The sequence below is a fragment of the Pseudophryne corroboree genome, chromosome 1 (genome assembly GCF_028390025.1).
Source record: "Pseudophryne corroboree isolate aPseCor3 chromosome 1, aPseCor3.hap2, whole genome shotgun sequence".
Taxonomy (NCBI): Eukaryota; Metazoa; Chordata; class Amphibia; order Anura; family Myobatrachidae; genus Pseudophryne; species Pseudophryne corroboree.
In genome coordinates this window covers 587,737,954-587,754,190 of record NC_086444.1, presented here as the reverse complement: position 1 = coordinate 587,754,190, position 16,237 = coordinate 587,737,954, and positions in this window count along the sequence as shown.

The window sequence follows — 16,237 nt, the reverse complement described above, 5'->3', positions numbered from 1 at the left end:
CATGATTCTGAGATAAGACCCCTGCCGCACACCTAGCAGCCTCTGTGCCATATAGCTGAAATGGTTTCTTGTAATCAGGCATTCCCAGTGCAGGGGCTCTTGTCAAGCCCTTCTTTAGTTTCTTAAACACCTGTTCAGACTCCTCAGTATGAGAAACCCATTCTGGCTTGTTTGATGAAACCATTTCCTGCAATGGTAATGCCAAAATAGAGAAACCTGGGATCCAATTTTGACAATATCCACACATTCCTAGAAATGTGCGGATTTGTTGCTGGGTTTGCGACAGTGTCATGTCCTCTATGGCCTGTATCCTGTCTTTGATCAGGTGTCTGAATCCTTGTGTGAGGCAGTGACACAATTATTTAACCTTTGTCTGACACAACTGCAGTTTATCCTTTGAGACCTTGTGTCCTGTCTGGGAGAGATGAAACAAAAGTTGTTTAGTATCTGCCAGTGAAGACACAAATGAGTCAGAACACAATAACAAGTAATCTACATATTGTATCAATACTGATCCATTTTTGGTCTGAAAGGATTGTAAGCAGTCATGCAAAGCCAGGGAAAAAATACTCGGGCTGTCAATGAAACCTTGGGGTAGGTGGGTTCAGGTATATTGTACTCCCCTGTACGTGAAAGCAAAGAGGTATTGACTGTTGGAATGAAGAGGAACAGTGAAGAAGGCAGAACAGAGGTCAATTACAGTAAAGTGAGTAGAGGTGGAAGGTATTTGCATTAAGATGACAGCTGGATTAGGCACTGCAGGGAATTGACTCTCAACTACTTTGTTTACTCCTCTTAAATCCTGTACTAATCTGAAGCCCCTCCCACCATTCTTCTTTACTGGGAATATGGGACTATTGGCCATACTGGATGTCCTGATTAAAATCCCCTGTTGCAACAGTCTTTCGATTACAGGATACACCCCTAATTCTACCTCTGGCTTCAGAGGATACTGAGGTATTTTTGGAGCTATCCTTCCATCTTTTAACTGTATCACTACTGGGTCTACATTAGCCATCAATCCAGTGTCCTGTCCATCCTTAGTCCTTAGGGAACCTGGTATTTACAAGATCATTTCCTCTACCTGTGAAGGACATGAGTCTAGAACAGTGGAATGCAACATTAGTCCTTGAGGAGTGTCTAACATATCTTGTACTTCTTGAGCTTGGTTTTCAGGGATGTCTAAAAATACGCCATCAGGGGTACAATATATTACACATCTCAATTTACACAACAAATCTCTGCCAAGTAAATTAGTCGGGGCTGCTGCTGCCAGAAGAAAAGAGTGTTTGGCATGCAGAGGCCCAACTGTAGCTTCTACTGGTTTTGTTGAAGGGTAATGTTGCACCTTTCCCGTTACTCCCATTGCCAATATAGTTTTACTTGTGGTTCTTAAACCTGACGGTGAATTTAGAACAGATCTGGCTGTCCCTGTATCCACAAGGAAAAATTGCTTTTTGCCAGCTATATTAATTATGACCTCTCGCTCTTCCTTAAGATCTTTAGCCAATCTAACTGGCTGTAAGATACAGGTGTGACCTAACCCCTACTGCTGTCCCTGACTTCCCTGCAAAGCATTTGCAGCTATAATATGTGAGGTTACTTGCTGTGGCAATTCATGGGCCACCAATCCGTGCTTTGTGGGTATCTACATGTTTCCCTCCTATGTTCGTAGTTTCTGCTATGTTGGAGTTACCATATAGAAAAAGAGGAAAAGAATTGGATTTTAATGGGTGCACATTTTTTCAATTACTCAGGTAAAACATAACTTTTATTAACCTTCTGCATTAAAATTTCTCAGCAATTCACATACTCTCAGCCTGTCTGGCTGGTATGATGTTTTATATTTACAAAATAACCCACACAGGGGCTAACTGGAGTGAAATATAAATTTAGTGTAAAAAGTGTAGTGTAAAGTGAATACAAAGATGTATTCTGTGAATACAGATAAACTAGATAAAATTATTAGATGCGTCCTGTCTTTATTGCGTAATTATTTTATTATCGTACAGATTTTGCAATTTGTCTAATCTATTTACATGGACTTAATCAGTTTTAATCTGATATCACATTCACCACTGTAGCTGAATTGTCTTGGATACAAATGGTTACACTTTAGAAAAGGGAATGGATACATTTAGAAAAGTACATCACTAGGATGTAAGTTCACATGAACAATATGATCACTACATGAGGATTGTAAATGTTTGCATCAAAACAGGCATTGAATAAATATCATCTGTGAATAGGGGACACCCAAATATTAAAACATTACAAAGATTTAAGTTCCCATGAATTGAAGGTGCACACATACACATAAAGATACATTCAGATCAATGCATACTATAATTGTTGCAAGTGATCAAATAACAGCAAACATATATTATCTGGGAAAAGTGCTTCTGTGTGTATCACAAACTACAATATCTGCATAGATATATCCTATACAGGCAGAGGCAGATATTATTACCATTTTATGAACAATGGCTATGGAATAAAATCCCACTGTGCATGAATCAGTGAAACTTCTGACAGCATGAGCAGCCAATAAAGATACATTTGGCTGACTAGAAACATTTCTAAATGTATCCCTTCCCTTTTCTAAAGCATAACCGTTTGTAGCCAAGACAATTCAACTACAGTGGTTTATATGCAACTGACCGACACCTAAGCGGGCAACGCATACAGTGAGGATGATCCCTACATTGGTTTCTTTCCACTAGAATTCCATATGGGAAAAGTCACCACCCCATCTAGTGGATTTCTACCAGGACTTTTCACTGAGAGAATCCGAGAATTTCCTTCTTTACACAAATCACGTCTGCGTATGATACGCAATGCGTATCATACACAACCGTGAGGTCAAATCGCATGGCACACAGGTACTTGTTATCTGTGTGTCCTATGATTACAGAGGCAATTTAACTAGGCTATGTCCCCCGCAACTGGGATTCAATTTTCAACTAGGCCACGATCCCACACCTTCTATAACGTGCAGTTGCGAGCCGCCATGCCACTGAACCTCTCCTTGTTCAATGTAACCACTGCGGTACCCGCTCTGGTTCATGCACTTATACAATTAACTTTCAATCTTCAACAGCTCACACAAAAGATATTTTTCTGTACAGAAAAGCCACTTACAGAAACTGATAGTAATTACCCAGAGGTTTTACACTTCTATTTTTACAGTTATTAACTATGAGTTGATGCTCTTTTTCAGATTGGATAGTTATCTTGCAAAACATACAAATATATATATATATATATATATATATATAGTTCCAAATTAGGGGAGCACTCACCAGTCTTCAAGTAGAAACAAGTTTATTCAAGCCATCAGTAGCAAACAATTTATGTCGACGTTTCGGTCATAGTTCTGACCTTTGTCAAGATACCAGTGCAATGAACCAGTGCTACCTATATACCCATATAGATCCCTCCCTCCAATTAATCTCAGCAACTCCCCCACACCCCATATCATAAACAGTTACATATAATAGACATTTCAACAAACACATATTAAAATCAAGAGATCATCATATTGTATCATATCACCCTGTCAATAATGTTTCACTCACCCCCTCATGCAGCCAAAATCTTGTTATTGCACGATGTGAACACTAAACACGGCGTGCGTTCCACCGCCGGCCGCACTTCCGGTCCGTGGAACGCACATACTACATCCTCAAGACGCAAATCACATGTGATACGTCAAAAGGTTACCTAGCAACAGTTTTATTAGGACCAGTTGCGTGCCGCCTGACCGGATATCAGGGCTGTGGAGCGCAAGAAGGTCACATGGTAGAAGCCTCAAGACGCTACCTAGCAACAAGTTCCACAGAAACAAATGCGTTTCACTGCAAGCCGATCCACGGGCCACAGGAAGCCCAGCATCACTACACAGTCAATACGCCACTTCAGTAGCTGGCCCCACACGGTCCAACGCACAAATCAAACATCCCACTCTTGGGATGTAAAGCTTATACCACATATATAGATGTATCTTAAAGTCGCATGCCATTAATGATATACAATTAGCAATATAATACCTGTGGTAACTTAAATAGAACACATGTATATATGGATGATATCTAATTATGGCTGCAGAGGGAGCAAGTTTCCATCAGAGGAAAATAGGGAATTCAGAGTATCATTATAACGATCATCACATAGTAATTCAAATTCTGTTACTTGGTTCCATTTATACACATAGGGTAGATCCCATCACAATCATTAGTATATGATTCCTCAGGGACCCCCCACGTGTATATTAGGTTCCTATATCTCATATTAATTTTTGGTTTCAAAGATTGTATAGAACAAATGAAAAATTAAAAAACCGACGACAGGAACAAAAAAATAAAAATAAAAGAAAAAATAAAACAATAATGATGGAGCCATCATGGGACATTCTTTATAGGAAAATACTGTAGTGTATTCCATCATTGAGGCCACGAGGTCGTATTGTGTCCAACCTATGTATCCATGCAGCTTCCCGTTTCAATAGGAGTTTCGCTCGATCACCACCTCTTTTTGGTGACTCCACTCTGTCAATTACCATACTCCTCAGAGATGCCAGAGGATGTCGTGCTTCACAAAAGTGTCTGGCCACAGGTTTATCCGAGGTGCCACTTGTTATGGCATTTCTAATTGAAAGTCGGTGGTTAGCCATTCTTTCACGGAATGGACGAATAGTCTTTCCCACATATACTAGGGAGCATGGACATGTCAGGGTGTATACCACATAATCGGAGGTGCATGTCAATCTATGGCGAATAGATATCTTCGCTCCTGTGTGTGGGTGATGGAAGAATTGACCCGTGGTCATACTTCTACATGTGGTGCAATTTATACACCTGAAGCATCCTAATTTCTTAGGTATCAGCCACATATTCGAGGCATGTGGCATTCCTCTGTCAGGCTGCATCAGTATGTCTTTCAGATTATGAGCACATCTGAAGCTTAGTAGTGGTTTATCAGGTAGTTTTTTCATGAGTGCCGGATCAGTTTTTACCACTGGCCATAATTTTCTAACTGCTTTTCGAATGGCCGGACCAGCTGTATTGAATGTAGTGGAGATAACAAACGGGTTGTCCTCCTTGGGTTTTCTATGTGAGGCTCCCCTATGGATATTTTTGGCCTTATATAGGCATCTACTGATGGTCTTCTTATCATACCCCCTTGTCTCAAATCTCATTTTCATCTCCTCTAATTGTTCAGCGGCCACTCCTTCATCCGAATTATTTCTGAGAACCCTTAGAAATTGAGATATAGGTAGATTTTGCTTCAATGATCCAGGGTGGTGACTGTCAAATGACAGTAAGGTTTTCCTGTCAGTCGGCTTTCTATACAATCTGAAACCATAGCCATCATTGGTGGTGTAAATACTGACATCTAAAAAATCTACTGTTTCAGTACTCGAATGCAAAGTGAACCTAATTGTTGATTCAAGGCCATTTAGATACTCCACCATGTTCGTTAAAGCTTCCTGGGTACCCACCCATACAAGAAAAACATCATCAATAAATCTTCGGTAGAAGGCGATACTATCACCAAACGGCGGGATGATGTTCATAGTCTCATATGCATCCATAAATAGATTTGCATACGATGGGGCTATGTTACTCCCCATCGCTGTCCCAGCCGTTTGGAGATAGTATCGCCCTCCATATGCAAAATAGTTGCAAGTCAAAATCAATTCCAGCAGGTCCATCAAAAAGTCAACCGGAGGGGAGCCCTTATGTGATGTAGTCAATGCTCGTCTAGTCATGGCTAACCCTTGTGTGTGGGGTATTACCGTATATAGTGATACTACATCCATAGTGACCAGAATCCTCTGGCCAGTATGGGTTTGTAGATTTAATAATCTCAAAAAGTCTTCAGTGTCTCTTAGATAGCTGTTGGTTTTCCTAACACAGACCTGCAAAAAACTATCCACATATTGTGCCACCTTAGAGAAAAGTGAATTACGTGCAGATATAATCGGACGGCCAGGAGGCCTGTCCAAAGTCTTATGTATTTTTGGTATCAAGTATATAATAGGAGTGATTGGAAAGTCTGTCTTCAGAAAACCCACAGTATCTTCGTCTATCCATCCTTGGGTAAATGCCATGTCTAGAACATCATCTAAGCGTTTCTTAAAGGCCAAACCTGGATCCCCAGGTAATAGCCTATATGTTCCAGTGTCTGCTAATTGTCTCCGTACTTCAGTGTCATAATCTGTAGTATTCAATATTACAACCGCTCCCCCCTTATCTGCGGGTCTCACAGTGATGTTAGTGTTGTTCTTTATTTCATATAGTGCCTTTCTCTCTATCGCTGAGAGATTATACCTAATCTTTTTTTGATTGGCCAAGGATTTCTTTATATCAGAATCAAGCATTCTAGTAAAGGTTCTTATGCTTGGATTATGTGATATGGGGTCATAGCTACTTTTATTTTTGAATGAGTTAACAGCTTCAGTCTTTGGTTTCACATTCCCAAATTTCTCCGCAAGTCTCAACTTTCTGCCCATTTTGAACCTATCAACCGACCATCCAAAATCATCAAATTTGGGGGTAGGGATAAAACTCAAACCCCTAGATAATACACTCATTTCTGCTGATGTAAGCTTATGTGTAGATAAATTAATCACAGATTCTTCTGGGTTTTGGTTGTTTTTTTCTTTTCTTTTGTATTTGCCCCGCCGGAGGTGGGGCCTTCTGCGTTTAAATTCTGTTCACCAAACCGCGAGCATGTATTGGCTCTTGGTAACGGAGGTTTTTTATATGTCTGAGGGTCCGAAGAGTCCCTCTCAGAAGAGGAGTAACTGTCAAACTGTGAACGGTCCTGTCTAAACCGGTTACCTCTGTATCTAGAGGTAGAGTTATCATTACCCACCAACCATCTGTATACCCTATGATCTTTATAATCACGATCCACTTTTTCAAGTTTGGCCCTCTTAAAAGTAATCAAATCCTTACGGTGTTTATCAATTTGTTGCTTGAGTTTAGTTAGCCACTGCTGTGTATTATCTTTCTGTAGGGTCTCTATTGCTATTGGCTTGAAATCTGCGATTTCAGTCCTCAGCTTTTTCAAATCACTTCCGACCTCCTAAATGACTAATAAAAGTAAATCAAAGGAACATTTGTTTAAGATAGAACACCATTTGCTACAAAAGGCAGGATTGCCTCTCCCGATTGTAGGGATATTATTGAGACGAAAGCCTCTAGGTATCTGTTTTTTACGGAAATAATCCGAGAGGAACTGCCCATGTAGCAAAAGGTCTATCTCTCGTTTCTCAAGGTTTAGTAATTTGTGGTATAAATCCAAGACACTCTCAGCCGGTATCTGTTCAAAATCATTAAATTCAGACAGTACCCTTTCCGCATCATCATCTGTGAATACTAATACATCACGTTCTGCAGCCAATAATAATTCAGTTGAAACAAGGCATTCCATAAGTATGCCTCTGTGTATTTTACACCACCAATTAGGCTCCAAAGAATTATTACAAAAAATATACAAAAAATAACAAATAAAGAAGAAAACAAGGAAAAAAAAAAAAGGAAAGAAAAAAGTCCACTGTCGTCAATGTTCCTTAAAAATCACTAGTACAGTCCACTGGAGAATCAAAATTATCCCAGTTTGATTCATCAATGTAAATGTTCCATTTCAATAAAAGGTATATATTCACTGGTGCAGGACAGGATTTGCAAATAATTGCAAATCATTTTTATACAGGCAGAGGGTCCACACTCACGTTTGGGTATACACAATGCTGGGGTGACATCCAATGAGGGAAAAAATCTCACTCCAATACAGTTCCAAATTAGGGGAGCACTCACCAGTCTTCAAGTAGAAACAAGTTTATTCAAGCCATCAGTAGCAAACAATTTATGTTGACGTTTCGGTCATAGTTCTGACCATTGTCAAGATACCAGTGCAATGAACCAGTGCTACCTATATACCCATATAGATCCCTCCCTCCAATTAATTTCAGCAACTCCTCCACACCCCATATCATAAACAGTTACATATAATAGACATTTCAACAAACACATATTAAAATCAAGAGATCATCATATTGTATCATATCACCCTGTCAATAATGTTTCACTCGCCCCCTCATGCAGCCAAAATCTTGTTATTGCACGATGTGAACACTAAACACGGCGTGCGTTCCACCGCCGGCCGCACTTCCGGTCCGTGGAACGCACATACTACATCCTCAAGACGCAAATCACATGTGATACGTCAAAAGGTTACCTAGCAACAGTTTTATTAGGACCAGTTGCGTGCCGCCTGACCGGATATCAGGGCCGTGGAGTGCAAGAAGGTCACATGGTAGAAGCCTCAAGACGCTACCTAGCAACAAGTTCCACAGAAACAAATGCGTTTCACTGCAAGCCGATCCACGGGCCACAGGAAGCCCAGCATCACTACACAGTCAATACGCCACTTCAGTAGCTGGCCCCACACGGTCCAACGCACAAATCAAACATCCCACTCTTGGGATGTAAAGCTTATACCACATATAGAGATGTATCTTAAAGTCGCATGCCATTAATGATATACAATTAGCAATATAATACCTGTGGTAACTTAAATAGAACACATGTATATATGGATGATATCTAATTATGGCTGCAGAGGGAGCAAGTTTCCATCAGAGGAAAATAGGGAATTCAGAGTATCATTATAACGATCATCACATAGTAATTCAAATTCTGTTACTTGGTTCCATTTATACACATAGGGTAGATCCCGTCACAATCATTAGTATATGATTCCTCAGGGACCCCCCACGTGTATATTAGGTTCCTATATCTCATATTAATTTTTGGTTTCAAAGATTGTATAGAACAAATGAAAAATTAAAAAACCGACGACAGGAACAAAAAAATAAAAAGAAAAGAAAAAATAAAACAATAATGATGGAGCCATCATGGGACATTCTTTATAGGAAAATACTGTAGTGTATTCCATCATTGAGGCCACGAGGTCGTATTGTGTCCAACCTATGTATCCATGCAGCTTCCCGTTTCAATAGGAGTTTCGCTCGATCACCACCTCTTTTTGGTGACTCCACTCTGTCAATTACCATACTCCTCAGAGATGCCAGAGGATGTCGTGCTTCACAAAAGTGTCTGGCCACAGGTTTATCCGAGGTGCCACTTGTTATGGCATTTCTGATTGAAAGTCGGTGGTTAGCCATTCTTTCACGGAATGGACGAATAGTCTTTCCCACATATACTAGGGAGCATGGACATGTCAGGGTGTATACCACATAATCGGAGGTGCATGTCAATCTATGGCGAATAGATATCTTCACTCCTGTGTGTGGGTGATGGAAGAATTGACCCGTGGTCATACTTCTACATGTGGTGCAATTTATACACCTGAAGCATCCTAATTTCTTAGGTATCAGCCACATATTCGAGGCATGTGGCATTCCTCTGTCAGGCTGCATCAGTATGTCTTTCAGATTATGAGCACGTCTGAAGCTTAGTAGTGGTTTATCAGGTAGTTTTTTCATGAGTGCCGGATCAGTTTTTACCACTGGCCATAATTTTCTAACTGCTTTTCGAATGGCCGGACCAGCTGTATTGAATGTAGTGGAGATAACAAACGGGTTGTCCTCCTTGGGTTTTCTATGTGAGGCTCCCCTATGGATATTTTTGGCCTTATATAGGCATCTACTGATGGTCTTCTTATCATACCCCCTTGTCTCAAATCTCATTTTCATCTCCTCTAATTGTTCAGCGGCCACTCCTTCATCCGAATTATTTCTGAGAACCCTTAGAAATTGAGATATAGGTAGATTTTGCTTCAATGATCCAGGGTGGTGACTGTCAAATGACAGTAAGGTGTTCCTGTCAGTCGGCTTTCTATACAATCTGAAACCATAGCCATCATTGGTGGTGTAAATACTGACATCTAAAAAATCTACTGTTTCAGTACTCGAATGCATAGTGAACCTAATTGTTGATTCAAGGCCATTTAGATACTCCACCATGTTCGTTAAAGCTTCCTGGGTACCCACCCATACAAGAAAAACATCATCAATAAATCTTCGGTAGAAGGCGATACTATCACCAAACGGCGGGATGATGTTCATAGTCTCATATGCATCCATAAATAGATTTGCATACGATGGGGCTATGTTACTCCCCATCGCTGTCCCAGCCGTTTGGAGATAGTATCGCCCTCCATATGCAAAATAGTTGCAAGTCAAAATCAATTCCAGCAGGTCCATCAAAAAGTCAACCGGAGGGGAGCCCTTATGTGATGTAGTCAATGCTCGTCTAGTCATGGCTAACCCTTGTGTGTGGGGTATTACCGTATATAGTGATACTACATCCATAGTGACCAGAATCCTCTGGCCAGTATGGGTTTGTAGATTTAATAATCTCAAAAAGTCTTCAGTGTCTCTTAGATAGCTGTTGGTTTTCCTAACACAGACCTGCAAAAAACTATCCACATATTGTGCCACCTTAGAGAAAAGTGAATTACGTGCAGATATAATCGGATGGCCAGGAGGCCTGTCCAAAGTCTTATGTATTTTTGGTATCAAGTATATAATAGGAGTGATTGGAAAGTCTGTCTTCAGAAAACCCACAGTATCTTCGCCTATCCATCCTTGGGTAAATGCCATGTCTAGAACATCATCTAAGCGTTTCTTAAAGGCCAAACCTGGATCCCCAGGTAATAGCCTATATGTTCCAGTGTCTGCTAATTGTCTCCGTACTTCAGTGTCATAATCTGTAGTATTCAATATTACAACCGCTCCCCCCTTATCTGCGGGTCTCACAGTGATGTTAGTGTTGTTCTTTATTTCATATAGTGCCTTTCTCTCTATCGCTGAGAGATTATACCTAATCTTTTTTTGATTGGCCAAGGATTTCTTTATATCAGAATCAAGCATTCTAGTAAAGGTTCTTATGCTTGGATTATGTGATATGGGGTCATAGCTACTTTTATTTTTGAATGGGTTAACAGCTTCAGTCTTTGGTTTCACATTCCCAAATTTCTCCGCAAGTCTCAACTTTCTGTCCATTTTGAACCTATCAACCGACCATCCAAAATCATCAAATTTGGGGGTAGGGATAAAACTCAAACCCCTAGATAATACACTCATTTCTGCTGATGTAAGCTTATGTGTAGATAAATTAATCACAGATTCTTCTGGGTTTTGGTTGTTTTTTTCTTTTCTTTTGTATTTGCCCCGCCGGAGGTGGGGCCTTCTGTGTTTAAATTCTGTTCACCAAACCGCGAGCGTGTATTGGCTCTTGGTAACGGAGGTTTTTTATATGTCTGAGGGTCCGAAGAGTCCCTCTCAGAAGAGGAGTAACTGTCAAACTGTGAACGGTCCTGTCTAAACCGGTTACCTCTGTATCTAGAGGTAGAGTTATCATTACCCACCAACCATCTGTATACCCTATGATCTTTATAATCACGATCCACTTTTTCAAGTTTGGCCCTCTTAAAAGTAATCAAATCCTTACGGTGTTTATCAATTTGTTGCTTGAGTTTAGTTAGCCACTGCTGTGTATTATCTTTCTGTAGGGTCTCTATTGCTATTGGCTTGAAATCTGCGATTTCAGTCCTCAGCTTTTTCAAATCACTTCCGACCTCCTAAATGACTAATAAAAGTAAATCAAAGGAACATTTGTTTAAGATAGAACACCATTTGCTACAAAAGGCAGTATTGCCTCTCCCGATTGTAGGGATATTATTGAGACGAAAGCCTCTAGGTATCTGTTTTTTACGGAAATAATCCGAGAGGAACTGCCCATGTAGCAAAAGGTCTATCTCTCGTTTCTCAAGGTTTAGTAATTTGTGGTATAAATCCAAGACACTCTCAGCCGGTATCTGTTCAAAATCATTAAATTCAGACAGTACCCTTTCCGCATCATCATCTGTGAATACTAATACATCACGTTCTGCAGCCAATAATAATTCAGTTGAAACAAGGCATTCCATAAGTATGCCTCTGTGTATTTTACACCACCAATTAGGCTCCAAAGAATTATTACAAAAAATATACAAAAAATAACAAAAAAAGAAGAAAACAAGGAAGAAAAAAAAAAGGAAAGAAAAAAGTCCACTGTCGTCAATGTTCCTTAAAAATCACTAGTACAGTCCACTGGAGAATCAAAATTATCCCAGTTTGATTCATCAATGTAAATGTTCCATTTCAATAAAAGGTATATATTCACTGGTGCAGGACAGGATTTGCAAATAATTGCAAATCATTTTTATACAGGCAGAGGGTCCACACTCACGTTTGGGTATACACAATGCTGGGGTGACATCCAATGAGGGAAAAAATCCCACTCCAATACAGTTCCAAATTAGGGGAGCACTCACCAGTCTTCAAGTAGAAACAAGTTTATTCAAGCCATCAGTAGCAAACAATTTATGTTGACGTTTCGGTCATAGTTCTGACCTTTGTCAAGATACCAGTGCAATGAACCAGTGCTACCTATATACCCATATAGATCCCTCCCTCCAATTAATCTCAGCAACTCCTCCACACCCCATATCATAAACAGTTACATATAATAGACATTTCAACAAACACATATTAAAATCAAGAGATCATCATATTGTATCATATCACCCTGTCAATAATGTTTCACTCACCCCCTCATGCAGCCAAAATCTTGTTATTGCACGATGTGAACACTAAACACGGCGTGCGTTCCACCGCCGGCCGCACTTCCGGTCCGTGGAACGCACATACTACATCCTCAAGACGCAAATCACATGTGATACGTCAAAAGGTTAACTAGCAACAGTTTTATTAGGACCAGTTGCGTGCCGCCTGACCGGATATCAGGGCCGTGGAGCGCAAGAAGGTCACATGGTAGAAGCCTCAAGACGCTACCTAGCAACAAGTTCCACAGAAACAAATGCGTTTCACTGCAAGCCGATCCAAGGGCCACAGGAAGCCCAGCATCACTACACAGTCAATACGCCACTTCAGTAGCTGGCCCCACACGGTCCAACGCACAAATCAAACATCCCACTCTTGGGATGTAAAGCTTATACCACATATATAGATGTATCTTAAAGTCGCATGCCATTAATGATATACAATTAGCAATGTAATACCTGTGGTAACTTAAATAGAACACATGTATATATGGATGATATCTAATTATGGCTGCAGAGGGAGCAAGTTTCCATCAGAGGAAAATAGGGAATTCAGAGTATCATTATAACGATCATCACATAGTAATTCAAATTCTGTTACTTGGTTCCATTTATACACATAGGGTAGATCCCGTCACAATCATTAGTATATGATTCCTCAGGGACCCCCCACGTGTATATTAGGTTCCTATATCTCATATTAATTTTTGGTTTCAAAGATTGTATAGAACAAATGAAAAATTAAAAAACCGACGACAGGAACAAAAAAAGAAAAATAAAAGAAAAAATAAAACAATAATGATGGAGCCATCATGTGACATTCTTTATAGGAAAATACTGTAGTGTATTCCATCATTGAGGCCACGAGGTCGTATTGTGTCCAACCTATGTATCCATGCAGCTTCCCGTTTCAATAGGAGTTTCGCTCGATCACCACCTCTTTTGGTGACTCCACTCTGTCAATTACCATACTCCTCAGAGATGCCAGAGGATGTCGTGCTTCACAAAAGTGTCTGGCCACAGGTTTATCCGAGGTGCCACTTGTTATGGCATTTCTGATTGAAAGTCGGTGGTTAGCCATTCTTTCACGGAATGGACGAATAGTCTTTCCTACATATACTAGGGAGCATGGACATGTCAGGGTGTATACCACATAATCGGAGGTGCATGTCAATCTATGGCGAATAGATATCTTCGCTCCTGTGTGTGGGTGATGGAAGAATTGACCTGTGGTCATACTTCTACATGTGGTGCAATTTATACACCTGAAGCATCCTAATTTCTTAGGTATCAGCCACATATTCGAGGCATGTGGCATTCCTCTGTCAGGCTGCATCAGTATGTCTTTCAGATTATGAGCACGTCTGAAGCTTAGTAGTGGTTTATCAGGTAGTTTTTTCATGAGTGCCGGATCAGTTTTTACCACTGGCCATAATTTTCTAACTGCTTTTCGAATGGCCGGACCAGCTGTATTGAATGTAGTGGAGATAACAAACGAGTTGTCCTCCATGTGTTTTCTATGTGAGGCTCCCCTATGGATATTTTTGGCCTTATATAGGCATCTACTGATGGTCTTCTTATCATACCCCCTTGTCTCAAATCTCATTTTCATCTCCTCTAATTGTTCAGCGGCCACTCCTTCATCCGAATTATTTCTGAGAACCCTTAGAAATTGAGATATAGGTAGATTTTGCTTCAATGATCCAGGGTGGTGACTGTCAAATGACAGTAAGGTGTTCCTGTCAGTCGGCTTTCTATACAATCTGAAACCATAGCCATCATTGGTGGTGTAAATACTGACATTTAAAAAATCTACTGTTTCAGTACTCGAATGCATAGTGAACCTAATTGTTGATTCAAGGCCATTTAGATACTCCACCGTGTTCGTTAAAGCTTCCTGGGTACCCACCCATACAAGAAAAACATCATCAATAAATCTTCGGTAGAAGGCGATACTATCACCAAACGGCGGGATGATGTTCATAGTCTCATATGCATCCATAAATAGATTTGCATACGATGGGGCTATGTTACTCCCCATCGCTGTCCCAGCCGTTTGGAGATAGTATCGCCCTCCATATGCAAAATAGTTGCAAGTCAAAATCAATTCCAGCAGGTCCATCAAAAAGTCAACCGGAGGGGAGCCCTTATGTGATGTAGTCAATGCTCGTCTAGTCATGGCTAACCCTTGTGTGTGGGGGTATTACCGTATATAGTGATACTACATCCATAGTGACCAGAATCCTCTGGCCAGTATGGGTTTGTAGATTTAATAATCTCAAAAAGTCTTCAGTGTCTCTTAGATAGCTGTTGGTTTTCCTAACACAGACCTGCAAAAAACTATCCACATATTGTGCCACCTTAGAGAAAAGTGAATTACGTGCAGATATAATCGGACGGCCAGGAGGCCTGTCCAAAGTCTTATGTATTTTTGGTATCAAGTATATAATAGGAGTGATTGGAAAGTCTGTCTTCAGAAAACCCACAGTATCTTCGTCTATCCATCCTTGGGTAAATGCCATGTCTAGAACATCATCTAAGCGTTTCTTAAAGGCCAAACCTGGATCCCCAGGTAATAGCCTATATGTTCCAGTGTCTGCTAATTGTCTCCGTACTTCAGTGTCATAATCTGTAGTATTCAATATTACAACCGCTCCCCCCTTATCTGCGGGTCTCACAGTGATGTTAGTGTTGTTCTTTATTTCATATAGTGCCTTTCTCTCTATCGCTGAGAGATTATACCTAATCTTTTTTTGATTGGCCAAGGATTTCTTAATATCAGAATCAAGCATTCTAGTAAAGGTTCTTATGCTTGGATTATGTGATATGGGGTAATAGCTACTTTTATTTTTGAATGGGTTAACAGCTTCAGTCTTTGGTTTCACATTCCCAAATTTCTCCGCAAGTCTCAACTTTCTGTCCATTTTGAACCTATCAACCGACCATCCAAAATCATCAAATTTGGGGGTAGGGATAAAACTCAAACCCCTAGATAATACACTCATTTCTGCTGATGTAAGCTTATGTGTAGATAAATTAATCACAGATTCTTCTGGGTTTTGGTTGTTTTTTTCTTTTCTTTTGTATTTGCCCCGCCGGAGGTGGGGCCTTCTGCGTTTAAATTCTGTTCACCAAACCGCGAGCGTGTATTGGCTCTTGGTAACGGAGGTTTTTTATATGTCTGAGGGTCCGAAGAGTCCCTCTCAGAAGAGGAGTAACTGTCAAACTGTGAACGGTCCTGTCTAAACCGGTTACCTCTGTATCTAGAGGTAGAGTTATCATTACCCACCAACCATCTGTATACCCTATGATCTTTATAATCACGATCCACTTTTTCAAGTTTGGCCCTCTTAAAAGTAATCAAATCCTTACGGTGTTTATCAATTTGTTGCTTGAGTTTAGTTAGCCACTGCTGTGTATTATCTTTCTGTAGGGTCTCTATTGCTATTGGCTTGAAATCTGCGATTTCAGTCCTCAGCTTTTTCAAATCACTTCCGACCTCCTAAATGACTAATAAAAGTAAATCAAAGGAACATTTGTTTAAGATAGAACACCATTTGCTACAAAAGGCAGTATTGCCTCTCCCGATTGTAGGGAT